Raw genomic sequence first — 14,567 nt, 5'->3', positions numbered from 1 at the left:
AACAATATAGCATACCTGTCTGGCGCTCAGTCAAGTCCCACGGTGTAAATCCTTCTCGGGGGGTTAATCAGTTTACAGCCAGAGTGGTGCTAATGCAGTCGCTTGGGCTGTGAACTACTAGGGAATGAATGGGAAGCAGCGTGCACAGGCTCTGTGACATCGCTGCTCATCACAGAGCCTGCGCGTAGCTGTTGACGGCAGAGTAGGAGAGAAGAATGACAGCTGCGTTCAGCACCATCCGTGAACGTGGAGGACAGTGTGAACTGTTCTCCGTGTGCACGTGTTAAGCACGTTTTGCGGACCGTGCACTCCCACAAACACTGACATGTCTCCTTATTTTGCACACAGACACACGGTCCGTGAAAACACACTGAAATATGCATAGACCCATTCATTTGAATGGGTTTACGTGTGTCCGTGTCTACGGTACGTGAGGAAACTGTCGCTACACGTACCGGAGACACTGACATGTGAAACCGGACTCATACTGCATGTATTGTAGCCAGCTCTAATAATTCACCAATTCAGTTTTTGGTTCTAGAAACCATCATTATGTACAGTAGCTGAGCAGTAATAATTTCTTAAACCCACTTACTACTACCTGAAAAGTGAGGATTATATATAAAGAAAAAGATATATTATAAATGGGGAGTAATTAAAAGCTTTACACAATGTAACATCAGCATAACTGACCATTAAATAACTTTCATAATATTTGAACGTGGTAATTTAAATAAACCTATAGCAGAAAAAGTCTGCGAAGGCATTATTAACCCTGCCACGCCATTGTTAATTGTTTTTTTATGCCCTTAATGACTTTTACCATTAGCCGTTCCTACCGACTCAAGTGCACCTGGGACAGGCATATTGCCCTTCATGTTAATGCACTTGATTGCTTTACCCTTAGTCACTCCCACTGACTCAAGAGCACCCAAATTAGGTACATTGCTCTTCAGTTTAATGCACTAGATTACAGCGTTGTCCATACGACAACCTTGAAAGAAACAGGAGTTGGTCAATATAAACAGTCGAAATCCGTACCTCATAATTCTCAAGTCACATGAATAAAAGAGGATCTTTGAAGCTACAGATTTTATTGAAAAGCTTGCCTACCTCTTTTTCCTCTCCCCTCCAGCTGCTGTTTCTAGCTTAGAGGAACATATTTATTCTGTGCCAGCTGAAGAGCCCGGCGTTGCCTGGGCATAGTAACCAACTGTGGTTAGTTATAACAAATTATAATGATTATATTGCGCATAAAAACATTTCACACTACATATTCAACACTACAGGTTTGCAACACAAATTAACGAAGCGATTACCCAAGTATTGATAGTATTTTATTTTCAACTCTTTAAAGAGCCTGTTGATAAACCACATTTTTGGTTTTACCTTTCGGTGCAAAGATGAACAGATTTTTGGCAGTTCCAACTCTTGAACAGATCACGTAAAGTTGACCATGGGAAAAGCATGGAGATTGCAAATCTATCCCTACTACTTTCATGGACTGTCCCTGAGCATTGTTAATGGACATTGCAAATAGCAGTTGAACTGGAAACTGGAGGCTTTTAAAATCAAAAACCAAATCACATGGAATGTGTGGAATTCTTGGAATGAAAATGTCCTCTCCTTTGGCACATCCTTTTCTGAGCTGTGTATCTAACCCTATCCTGTGTGATACTGACTGCTCAGCCGTGTATCTAATCCTATCCTGTGTGATACTGACTGCTGAGCAGTGTATCTAATCCTATCCTGTGTGATACTGACTGCTGAGCTGTGTATCTAATCCTATCCTGTGTGATACTGACTGCTGAGCCATGTGTCTAATCCTCTCCTGTGTGATACTGACTACTGAGCTGTGTATCTAATCCTATCCCGTGTGATACTGACTGCTGAGCCGTGTATCTAATCCTATCCTGTGTGATACTGGGCTCCCCCTGCAGTCTGTGTCAGAGGGTGGTCAGTGTTAGCACGGTAATAAATTGTGTTATTTCCGGCTTTACAGAAGGGCGATAACACCATAGAAATGATAAAAATAATAGGCCTCAGTTACCACAACTGTCTACAAAGAAAACTGTTGATGAGGGCAACCAATCACAGCTCATTTTTCATCTTTTAAACAGCTCTGGGACAGTGTGGAGAGTTTTGAGTGGCGACTTTTGTGTTTCAACTTTTATGTGGCAAGGTTGGTGTATGTGTGGTGAAATGTGTGCTTAGGGTGGTATATGTGTTGAAGCACGTGGTAGTATGTGGCGCATTTTGTGTGTGTTTATATCCCCGTGTGTGGTGAGTATCCTATGTCAGGGTCCCACCTTAGTAACTGTACGGTATATACGCTTTGGCGCCATCGCTCTCATTCTTTAAGTCCCCCTTGTTCACATCTGGCAGCTGTCAATTTGCCTCCCAACACTTTTCCTTTCACTTTTTCCCCATTATGTAGATAGGGGCAAAATTGGTGGATTGGAATACGCAGGGTTAAAATTTCGCTTCACAACGTAGCCTATGACACTCTCGGGGTCCAAACGTGTGACAGTGCAGATGTCAATCCCGGACATGCGCGCGCACACATACACACACACACACATATTGAGCTTTATATATTAAATGAAATAATATTCTTGTCAGTCAATATGTGAAAAATAGTTCTTTTATTCTTGGTGAATCCAGACACAATTATTTGAACGTTTTTGGTCCCAAAATAGGACCTTCATCAGAATGATCTTGTTACTAGAAGAAAGATTTCTTATGGTAATATCCAAAATAGGAGAAACAGAATATCCAAAGGAGGACAAAATTGCAGGCTGGATGGCATGTGATAATAGGAGGGACGTCTTTAAGGCATCCGTGGACTGTAGAGTCCAGTTAATGAAGAAAGCGGCTCTACAGCATGGGGCTGCGTTTATAGAACTTCCCAGGGCAGGGTTGTGTGGAGAGACATTAGCGCTGCTGTAATGGGGTAAGTTGCGTCCTGTAGTGGATGGCACTTAAAAGTGCCCCGGTCCGTGGCAGAGTGGCCGCCTGGTGAGAAGTGTTGCCCTTCCAACACCAGGGGGGCCATACAAGAGATGGTTGCCCCTCAAACACCAGGGGGGCCATACCAGAGATGGTTGCCCCTCAAACACCAGGGGGGGGCCATACCTGAGATGGTTGCCCCTCCACAACTGGGGCCTGGGTCATACCCGAGATGGTTGCCCCTCTTCACCTGGGGGAGGCCATACCTGAGATGGTTGCCCCTCCACACCAGGGGGCCATACCAGAGATGGTTGCCCCTCCAACACCAGGGGGGGGCCATACCAAAGATGGTTGTCCCTACTGACCAAATTATAAGTAACTTAAAGGACCCACTAAAAAGGAAAAATAAAGAACTGATTTTTTATATATGTATTCTATAGATACATATAATGAGCATTAACAGTGATTAACAGTGTATCCACATGACATCTTATTGTAAAGCTTAACTGAAAAAGCAGGTGTCTTTCACAAAACACTAATTTTGAGAACTGTATACCCCCACAACCATTTAAAAAAAAAATCAGTTCCTGAAATATATAAGATGTGGGATAAGTGAGGATTAAACACCATGTATGTATATATGTTACAGTTTACAACCAAGGCGTACAACCGGTTGATACTTGAAAATATCCATCATAAGGTAAGATACAGTCAACGATTGGCAATGCTGTGTTTATATGCTGCAACAATAAATGAGAAGAATTTAAGTGCTCCTCCTCTACAGCAGTCAGACAGGCACTGCTCTCTAATCACCAGCGGCACATAAATAGTAAGAAATATAACATGTAGGTCTAGTATAAGCTGCCTGCAGCCATAGGTATATGGGCAGAAAAATGCAATGTCTGTAGCCCAGTCAGTCATGCTAGCTACATGTCTACATGTAATACACAAGAAACAGGGCTGACAAATGGGCCCCTGATGTATCCTCCTGAGCAAAGTGCAGCATCACACTAGGAGTGCATGTCTCGATTCATTGTTGGATTTGTGGCAGCTCTAGTTCCACTATAATTTAAATGTAGCTTTTTTTCCTTTCGGGCCAGCAGCGGTTAATGTCTGTTTCCTTGCTGGCAGCGGCTTTGTTGCTGGTCAGCTGATGTGGGTGGTGACCACTCCCACCATCCTTGAAAAGGTCTCATGACTAATCAGCTGACTGTCTATGATAGAGCAATCTTTGATGACCATCCCTGGAGTAAGGAGCTCTCGGGTTTCAATTTCATGGGGTGATTCTGCAATGTTCGTGGTCCTGGTGCTTTTTCCTTTCCTGTGTGGTGCTTTACAGCAGGGACTCGGTTAAGAACGTTTTCCCCTATTTCTGTCTGTCTTGTTGTTGTCCCTCTCCCTGTGCTGTTACTATTTTGCAGTTATGAGGCTAGCGACCTTGTCGGCCAATGCACTAGCCAGGGAATAGTGACGAGACAATCGGGAACTGGGCACGTGATGGCGAAGGGGGGAAGCACCCGCTTAGGGTGTTGGGAGTGCAGGGACAGGCTCAGGTTAGAGTTTAGGATGTGTATGTTGGATTGTCTGCTGGACTTAACCTGGTCGGTCATGACAGTACCCACTCACTGCACCGCCATGTGCGGAGTTACTCCCCAAATGCAGGGGTGGGATTCAAATTTTTAACAGGTTCTGTGTTTGTATAGGAAAACCACACCCATTTTTAAGCCACACCCATTTACACACACCTTTTTGTCAAACATATACAAGTAGGGGCGCAGTCAAACAGTTGAAAAAAATAAATTGGAATAAGATCAGAACAGTGCACATTCTGGCCAGCGTCTCTCCTGACCCGAGTGTGACAGCTGCATATATTTCTATGCAGCGGTCTCGCTTGACTGACCGGCTGGCCAGGCTGTGCACTACATTCTGATATTAACTATTCCCATCAAACACCAGATCACACGTATAACCAGCAGCTATTGTTCTGGCCAAAATAATTTTTAAGCTGATACCACGACACGGGAGACTTTCGGCCGGGCCCTACTCTAAACTGTTAAAGAAAAATACAAAAATATATATTTATTTTTAAGGGAATGAGTCACATACATTTTACATTTTTTTTAAAGAACCATTAATACCACATACAAGGGACAAATATTGTCACACCATGACCAGACAACATATTACCACCACGTAGTGACTGAATAATACCACATACAAGGAACAAATACCACCACACCATGGCCAGACCACATATTACCACCACATAGTGACTGAATACTACAATACTGATCATTAATTAACGACAAAATACTAAGTGCAATTGTATACAGGAACTCTGTATTTACTGTCAGTGTACAGGTAACACACTTACTCACCAGAGACGTCTCTAGCTGAAGTCCTTCATCTTTGCTTTTCTTTTTCATCCAATCACTTCTTCCAGCCAGGACTAGTCTCTGCATGAAATAACAGTTACCTAGAGCACAGCTTCCAGAGCACGGCTTCCAGAGCACATTCCCCACTTTTCCCTTTCTTCTACACTACACATCTGAATACAGACATGCACCCACCATTAATACATAATTGGTTATTATGCAACCCACTATTCCAAATATAAATTATAATCCACCACAGTGCACCCACTAACTATAAATGCCACTTTTCCCATTTAATATATAAATTAGCACCTGTACTCTTTCCCCCAATTCATTACCAGGCACTTCAACCTCGCCTACTATGTACCTCCCGCTCTAACCCTTACCCCGATTCATTATATTTACATGCCTCTCCCGCCTCAATTCATTGTCATGTCTCTCTCCCACCCTCTATTCATTATCAACTGCTCTACCCCACATTCAATACATCACTTACTCCCCCACACTCAAAATTCTTTATTTGGTCTCCAGATAGATCATTTGTTCTCCTCACCCCCCCACCTTCAATTCATTTGCTCTCCTCTCCCCCCACCTTCAATTAAATTGCTGTGCCCTGTCACACTGAATTCATCATTTGCAGTCCCCCGTCCTCTCCCCCACATCATCATTTGCAGTCCCCCCACTAATTTGAAGTCCCCTTACTTCATCTGTTGCAGTCCCCTATCACCCCTCACTTCATCTGCAGTGCCCCTTCATCATGTACAGCCCCACTCCACCATCATGTCAAGGTGACGGCCGTGCACGGCTCCCTGCCTGATACACTGTGACGCTGGCGGCTGTATCTGCTGCTGGCTGCGTCACAGAACAGAGGGCACGGCCCACACAGTGCCGGATCGCGGCTGTGAATCTCCCCGGATCGGGGAACCAGCTGCTTTTTTAACAACCGGTTCCACCGAACCGGGGAGATCCGGCTGAATCCCACCCCTGCCCAAATGTTTTTTATATATGATAAAACATATATGATGAGGCTCCAGGTATTCCACTCAGGCCTGTGCTGTCCACCATCTTGGGTAATATGTTTGCAGCACCAAGTGCTTGTTTTATATGAGGGGGACAATATATAAAGAAACAGTATCGATATATCAGACAGCACAGCATGTAACATAAGAGGACTAAAGGCTGCCGCAGCTACAGAAATAAAGCACTGATCTGGAAGTCATGTACATATTAAATGTACAGCGAGGAAAATAACCTGTATGATCCGTATATAGCAGAGATGGGTCACATAAGAATGCCACATAATGAGGAGTGATAACCTGTGCCACAGGGTCTGTATACATAAGTATGGAGCCTGTACACAGATGCCACATATATAGTAATGAGTAACCTGGATACACTGGACCTGTACACCCCGCATCATCTGTGTGTAGCAGAGATGAGGTCACATACAGGTCACCAGACTCCATAATTGGGAAGGGGGGCAAATCAGTACACAGCAGGGTCAGCATACACTGCACTGACATGGCAACATAGGACCCAACAAACTTAAATACTCTATAATAAATAATTGAGACATCCAGACATATGTGGAGAAAAGTGGCCATGTAAACTTTATTAAGGGTTACTGAAATCCATGGGAAAAACCAAAATCCACCAAATTAATTTAATAAATAATTCCATAAATAATTCCTTTATTAATCCGATAACCAAAATTCACTCATTGAAAAGAGCAATCGTACCCAAACGGGCAGACATCACGAATGGCTGACCACCCCCAAAACAACCAGCCACTGCTCCACAACCGTCTGGAGGCCCAAATTAAAGATATCGAGGCCTATGTCCCCCAGATGAACACCATCCGGACGATATAGGCCCGGCAAAAAGCCTTCCAAATCCAAATGGCGAAAAGAGAAAAAACCTAGACTAGACATGAATCTTTCCATCCTCCTGTTAATCCTCTTCCTGATACCGTTCACAAAACCTAACGGGCCACCATTCACGATCAAACGGGGAACGACTTCGGAAAAAACTAGAAAAGTCCCGGGAAACATAGAACGGAGTAAATTCCTATGCCTCTGCATTAACCAAAACAAATCCCAAGTCCGGATCTTACCCAAGTCGTTCCCCGAGAGATGAACAATCAACAGATCGGGAAGAGGACAGGAGGATGAGAGCTCTCTAATAAGCTGGCACAGATCCCCCCAGCGCAAGCCACGAACGCCATGCCAAAAAATACGGACGGTAGCCGGATCGAAAGACAAATTGTTTGTATAAGGCCGAAAACTTGCTCTACGATGAGCCCAATGAACGTAAGAATGTCCTACGATCCATATAGTCCTTGGACCTATAACAAAAGAACAAAAATTAAACCGTGAATGCCAGGTCAGGACGAATATACAATTCTGCTCTATTAGATTCCCACCTTCCCAGACGTTTAATCCTGTCTTCTGACAGCCCAAGACGGGCCGCTTCAGTTGCGGCCCCGATCCTAAAAGAATGTGGGGTAATTCTTAGGTGTCCCAGACCCAAAAATAGCAAACATTTCTTAAGTAAAACACCAAATTGGAATTTCGTGACCGGCTCCAAAGAGCCGTGCAAAAATAATGGGCCATTGACTTTAGGGCGGAAAGAAAACCAACGTAACAAGTTTGCCTTAGGGCAAAGCGGAGAATCTGAAACGGCCCCAAGCCGAATCAACACGCCTTTACCCAGTTGATCTGTTTTGGAACGACGGAGCCGAATAATGACCGACGAAAAATAAACGGTAACGTCAGAGACCTGTAAACCTGACGGCGAAACCTTGTTCAAGGCGACCAGCTCGCAAACCCGAAACGCGCCAAAAAATGCAAAAACGAAGCACGTCCGGAATAAGCAAGTTTCGAATGAATCGAAACAGATCTTGGGCAAAGTGACCCATAACCGCATCAGCAGGTCCACTGATATAGGCCGTCTACAGTCCGGACGAAAATTCGCTTTCCTTAAACCCTTTAGAAATTGGCGCACGGGAAAAAGCCCATGTAAAGACGTCCGACCGTAAAGTTGCATGAAAAAGGAGATCCCAGCCAAAATCCGATGGAGACCGGAAGAACTGACACCAAACTTTACCTTTTCTTGCAAGAAGGCTAGGGTTAAACTAGCGTTGTAGGACAAACAATGACAATTATGTACTGAACAGAACATCTTCCAATCAGACCAAGATGCTGAATAAGAACACCAAGTCGAAGGAGCCAGAGAATTACGTATCAGTGACTAGATGATATCCCCATCACACCCCACAAGGATTGCGGGCAAGGGACACTTTCTCGCTCCATCCTTGGATGTTGACACAGAAAGTCTTCCAAACGCTGTCGTGAGACGAAACCACCAAAAAATTGCCTTGCTCCTGATGCAAAGAAGCCTTTAACCAAATGTTATGCAAAAGACAGGTCAAAACCAACTCCCTCAAAACCCTAGCCATGAAACTGCATTTAGTAGCCAAAGTGTTAATCGCAAAGACCGAACCAACCAACTCCAGCCTCACCCGGACACGTTTATTAGCTAAACATTCACCCCACCGCGTCAACAATACCAATACTGCGAACACTTCCAGAAGAGCAGAGCCAGAAACAATCCCAGAAGACACCCATTCCGACGGCCACGACCATGAATCCCACGTGGAACAAAAACAGATCACAAAACCAGAGGAAGGAAAAGAACGAATAAAAACCGACAATGCGTCGGAGTCCACAAAATCCTCCTGCATTACACTAATCCCATTAAAGGACACCAGGAATTTCCTCCAAACACCAAGATCCGAACGAAGCTCCGCTGTTAACCGAATATGATCGCCTGCACCATGGACTCCCTTAATACTGTCATACAGCCGACGGGAAAATGCTCTAGCCATTGGCAAGATCCTCAGGGCAAAATTCAAAGATCCCAAAAGAGATTGGAATTCTCTCAAAGTAGCTTTTTTCCTAAGCAGCAAGGAATCAATCAGGGAAACCAGTTTTTGAACTTTGACCTGAGGAAGCCTCAATTCCATCGCGGAAGTATCTAAAATCACACCTAAGAATTCCAGACACGTACAAGGACCAACTGTTTTCTCAGGCGCCAGAGGAACACCAAAAAACTCCATTAAACGCTGAAAAGTATCCAGCAGTTTAAAGCAATCTCCCGAAATCTCCGTACCGAAAAACAAAAAAATCATTCAAATAATGTAAAATAAACCCGCAATTCGCTTCCTCAAAAGTCGCCCATTCCAAAAACGTCGAAAAAGATTCAAAGTAAAAACAAGAGATTGAGAATCCCATCAGGAGGCATTTATCAAAATAAAACAAATTGTCGAACGAAAAACCCAGCGAATTAAAACCCTCTGGACTGACCGGGAGAAGACGAAAAGCCGACTTGATGTCCGCCTTAGCCAAAAGAGTGAAACGGCCAAACCGACGCAGAGCGTCCACTGCTACTTCAAACGGCGTGTATGAAACCGGAAACTCCGACGGATCGACTTGATCATTTAATGACGATCCTTTTGGAAAAGAAAGATGATGAATCACTCTTACCGCATGCGAATCCCTCTTGGGTACGGCACCCAAAGGGGATACCCGAAAACCCGAAAACGGAGGCTCTAAAAACGGCCCCGCGATCCGATCCAAAGACGACAACTTTTCAATATGAGCCCGAACCTCAGAGGAAAACGAACGCACTGAAGACAAATTACCTGAGACCGTACAACCAATACCAGAAAAACCAGGTACAAAAAAAACAAACAAAAAACCATTACTGATTAACTCGGCCTTCTTGCGGTCGGGGTAACGGTCCAACCACGGGACCATATTTAGTACCTTCACAGGCGTCCGAGCTCTTGAAAATTGAGTCCCTCCCACCACCTTGTGGCTGCTGAGACAGCTGATTTGCCTTCTTAAAACATTTTGCGGCGGGGTGACTGCCGCCGCAAAAGGAGCACTCGTGGCGAAATCGACAGTTTGCCTGCCACTTACACATAGAGTCATTAAAAGCAAAGCAGAAACCCTTTTTCAAAGGCAAGCTGCTTTGCTGTTTAGGTCCTGCAGACCTCTGAGGCAGCATAAGGTTGAGCCAAAGGCCTACATCCTTAGTACCCCACGCCAGCGAAGGGTGCACGGCCATTTTCTGACGAAACGCTTCGTCATAATGAAGCCATGCAACCCCTCCAAAGCTTTTGTAAGCCTCCAAGATAGAGTCTGAGTGCTGAAACAGCCCACTGCATAGCGAGGGATGTTTTTCCCCTAAAACAGCGGCAAAAATATTGAAGGCCTGAAGCCACATATGAAAAGATTTAAAAGTTTTCTTCTTCTCATCGCCGTCTGCTTCTTTCCTCTCAAGCCGAGAGCTATAATCCTTCCCACCAGGCAGCAATGAGAAAATGTCAACATATTCCTTATTCCATATTTTATCTTTGACTGTCTGACTGAGATGGAAGCCCAAAGGGGAGACATCGCAGGTCATAGCCTCGCGGTAAAGGGATTCATCCACTCCCACAGCTCCGACAGCTGAGGGTAACATCTGAGAATTAACCCCCATTGAACTTCTAACTTCTGCCACAACCCTATTAACTAAGTCCTGAACAAAAGCAGGAGAAGCCCTATCTGCATTAAGAGAAGAAAAAGCGTCAATCTCACCACCAGCAGCAGGTCGTTCCATGTTCGGTTCCTGTGAAGTCGAAGAGGTCCGGCACCTAGGTGGAGGCTGAACCTCGGCCTGAAGATCATGAGGCATCCACACTGCAGCCAGATCCGGGGCTTCTGATCCTCTGGCAGCCCCAGTCTGCCCTTGGCTAGAATGAGCTCGGGCGTAGCGACAATCAACTCCAACATCTCCTCTTCCCGCGGGTACTTGCAGAACCTGGGCTTGTGCTTCAGCCTGTGGCAGAACACAATCATCTCTTCTCCTCTCAATAAACCTCTCCTGAGGTTGCAATTCCCTGGCCAAACACAAGATGGCGCCAGAGTCCCGTGATAGAGAACGAGATCCTCTCCTCCTGTCAATTCTGCTTCTAGATGGGGCCCTGGCCCGCTGAGCCTCCACAGGGGACCTCCTCACTGCAGCACGGTGTCTGCGAGGGGTAGGGGGTGGTGGGGAATAAGCTTCTCTTGGCCTCCGCCTCCTGGATCCACTCCTGCTTTCACCACTCTCCATGGCTTCAGCTGCAGGAACAATCACATCGGGGGCATTCTCCACAGAAACCCTCGCAGCTGCTGAGGTATGTGATAACACAGGCTGAGATAAGCAGTCACGTAACCATGACTCCCCTCCTTCTTCCCTCACACGAGATAACAGCTGTGCTAGCAGAGCGACCATCTTCTTAACTTCAAAGTTGAAAAGTGATGAAATCACCTCAGGTTCCAGTATATATAGTCCTTTACTCCCGCCGAAAAGGCAGACCAATCAAAGCCCGTTACCGGGTCAATTCACACAACTCGAATTCTTATTGGTTAATAACCAGCCAATTAATAAAACAATTCCTCAGAACCTGAAAGAAGAAACTTAGAGACAGCATTAACCCTTAAACTACCCAACCCAAATAAAAACAGGTCCATGTTGCCATGTAACCATCGGACAAGGGTCCACTGCTTTGACATGAAGTGCAGCCTCTGTTCATCATACATATACTGTACCATCCCCTGACTGCTCCCCTCTCGCCAGAGTCTAGTACTTGTGACTTCCCAGCTCAACCATATTGAGCATGGCAGACACTGTATGTGTCCGTGCTCTGTCTTCCCAGTATTAGTCATGGCAAATATCTGCTAACAGCCCTTGTTCCCCATATTAAACAGTCAGCAGCACACAGAACTCATGAAGACTCTGTATAATACAGTAATAGTGTGTGATATATCAGCCCCGTCTGCAGGGAGGTCACACAGGAGCTATCTCTGCAGTGTGTGAGGTACGTTGTAGCAGGCACATGAGGGAACATGGCGGCTACATGAATTTCTTGGGCAATATTGATTCCATGCATGTGTAGGGTTCAGTCCTCCTCCCCACACATGTAGAAGCTGATACTACACTAGTACACAATGTCTGAGGTGAATGTGGAGCAGTTATCAGCCAAGTCTGCAGGGAGGTCACCCAGGAGCTGTCTCTGCAGTGTGTGAGGTAACTTGTAGCAGACACATGAGGGGAACATGAATTTCTGAGGTAATGTCTATTTCATGCATGTTGTAGGAGCTGATACTACACTACTACATGATGTCTGAGGTAAATGTGCTTTTATCAGCTGTAATATGAGGTGATGACCCCAGTATTATACTCCCTGACACTGCAGATATGTTTCCTCCATTTCATCCTGTGATAGAAAGAGGGAGACTGTTACCTTCTTTATACAGTCATATGTTAAAGTTTGGGCACCCCTATTAATGTTAACCTTTTTTTCTTTATAACAATTGTGGTTTTTGCAACAGCTATTTCAGTTTCATATATCTAATAACTGATGGACTCAGTTATATTTCTGGATTCAAATGAGGTTTATTGTACTAACAGAAAATGTGCAATCTGCATTTAAATAAAATTTGACCGGTGCAAAAGTATGGGCACCCTTATAATTTTCTTGATTTGAACACTCCTAACTACTTTATACTGACTTCCTGAAGCACTAAATTGGTTTTGTAACCTCATTGAGCTTTGAACTTCATAGCCAGGTGTATCAAATCATGAGAAAAGGTATTTAAGGTGGCCACTTGCAAGTAGTTCTCCTATTTGATTCTCCTATGAAGAGTGGCATCATGGGCTCCTCAAAACAACTCTCAAATGATCTGAAAACAAAGATTATTCAACATAGCTTTTCAGGGGAAGGATACAAAAAGTTGTCTCAGAGATTTAACCTGTCAGTTTCCACTGTGAGGAACATTGTAAGAAAATGGAAGAACACAGGTACAGTTCTTGTTAAGCCCAGAAGTGGCAGGCGAAGAGAAGAAGAATGGTGAGAACAGTCAAGGACAATCCACAGACCACCTCCAAAGACCTGCAGCATCATCTTGCTGCAGATGGTGTCACTGTGCATCGGTCAACAATACAGCGCACTTTGCACAAGGAGAAGCTATATGGAGAGTGATGCGAAAGAAGCCATTTCTGCAAGCACGCCACAACCAGAGTCGGCTGAGGTATGCAAAAGCACATTTGGACAAGCCAGTTACATTTTGGAAGAAGGTCCTGTGGACTGATGAAACAAAGATTGAGTTGTTTGGTCATACAAAAAGGCGTTATGCATGGAGGCTAAAAAACACAGCATTCCAAGAAAAACACTTGCTACTCACAGTAAAATTTGGTGGAGGTTCCATCATGCTTTGGGGCTGTGTGGCCAATGCCGGTACCGGGAATCTTGTTTAAGTTGAGGGTCGCATGGATTCAACTGAGTATCAGCAGATTCTTGACAATAATGGGCATGAATCAGTGACGAAGATGAAGTTACGCAGGGGATGGATATTTCAGCAAGACAATGATCCAAAACACCGCTCCAAATCTACTCAGGCATTCATGCAGAGGAACAATTACAATGTTCTGGAATGGCCATCCCAGTCCCCAGACCTGAATATCATTGAACATCTGTGGGATGATTTGAAGCGGGCTGTCCATGCTCGGCGACCATCAAACTTAACTGAACTGGAATTGTTTTGTAAACAGGAATGGTCACAAATACCTTCATCCAGGATCCAGGAACTCATTAATAGCTACAGGAAGCGACTAGAGGCTGTTATTTTTGCAAAAGAAGGATCTACGAAATATTAATGTCACTTTTATGTTGAGGTGCCCATACTTTTGCACCGGTCAAATTTTGTTTAAATGCAGATTGCACATTTTCTGTTAGTACAATAAACCTCATTTGAATCCAGAAATATAACTGAGTCCATCAGTTATTAGATATATGAAACTGAAATAGCTGTTGCAAAAACCAAAATTGTTATAAAAAAAAGGTTAAGGCTGGTTTCACATTTGCGTTAAAACAACGCTGCGCCCTGCGTCGTTAAGCCCCGCCCCGAGCCGGCTCCCTGCCCGCCCCATCCGGGATCAACGCCTACTTTCGCATTTGCACGCATGCGATCGGCGCACCCTATCTTTAGCATAGGGTGCGCAGATCATGTGCTGCCAGTGTGAAAGTAGCGTGTTGCGCACTTTTGACGGTGCGCCGAAATGCAACATGCTGCATTTCGGCGCGCACGGCGCACCGTCAAAAGTGCGCAACACGCTACTTTAACACTGGCAGCGCATGATCTGCGCACCCTATGC

General features: G+C 44.8%; 1 protein-coding gene across 12 annotated transcripts in view; it reads left to right on the top strand.

Annotated features, from left to right (window-relative positions):
- The window catches only part of MTUS1 (microtubule associated scaffold protein 1), a 326,118-nt gene that overhangs the window by 95,305 nt on the left and 216,246 nt on the right, over positions 1-14,567 (top strand). The window lies entirely within an intron of this gene.

Source organism: Dendrobates tinctorius, unplaced genomic scaffold, assembly GCF_039654945.1.
Source record: "Dendrobates tinctorius isolate UK_male_01 unplaced genomic scaffold, ASM3965494v1 ptg000079l, whole genome shotgun sequence".
Classification (NCBI taxonomy): Eukaryota; Metazoa; Chordata; class Amphibia; order Anura; family Dendrobatidae; genus Dendrobates; species Dendrobates tinctorius.
This window is presented reverse-complemented; position numbering and strand designations above follow the sequence as displayed.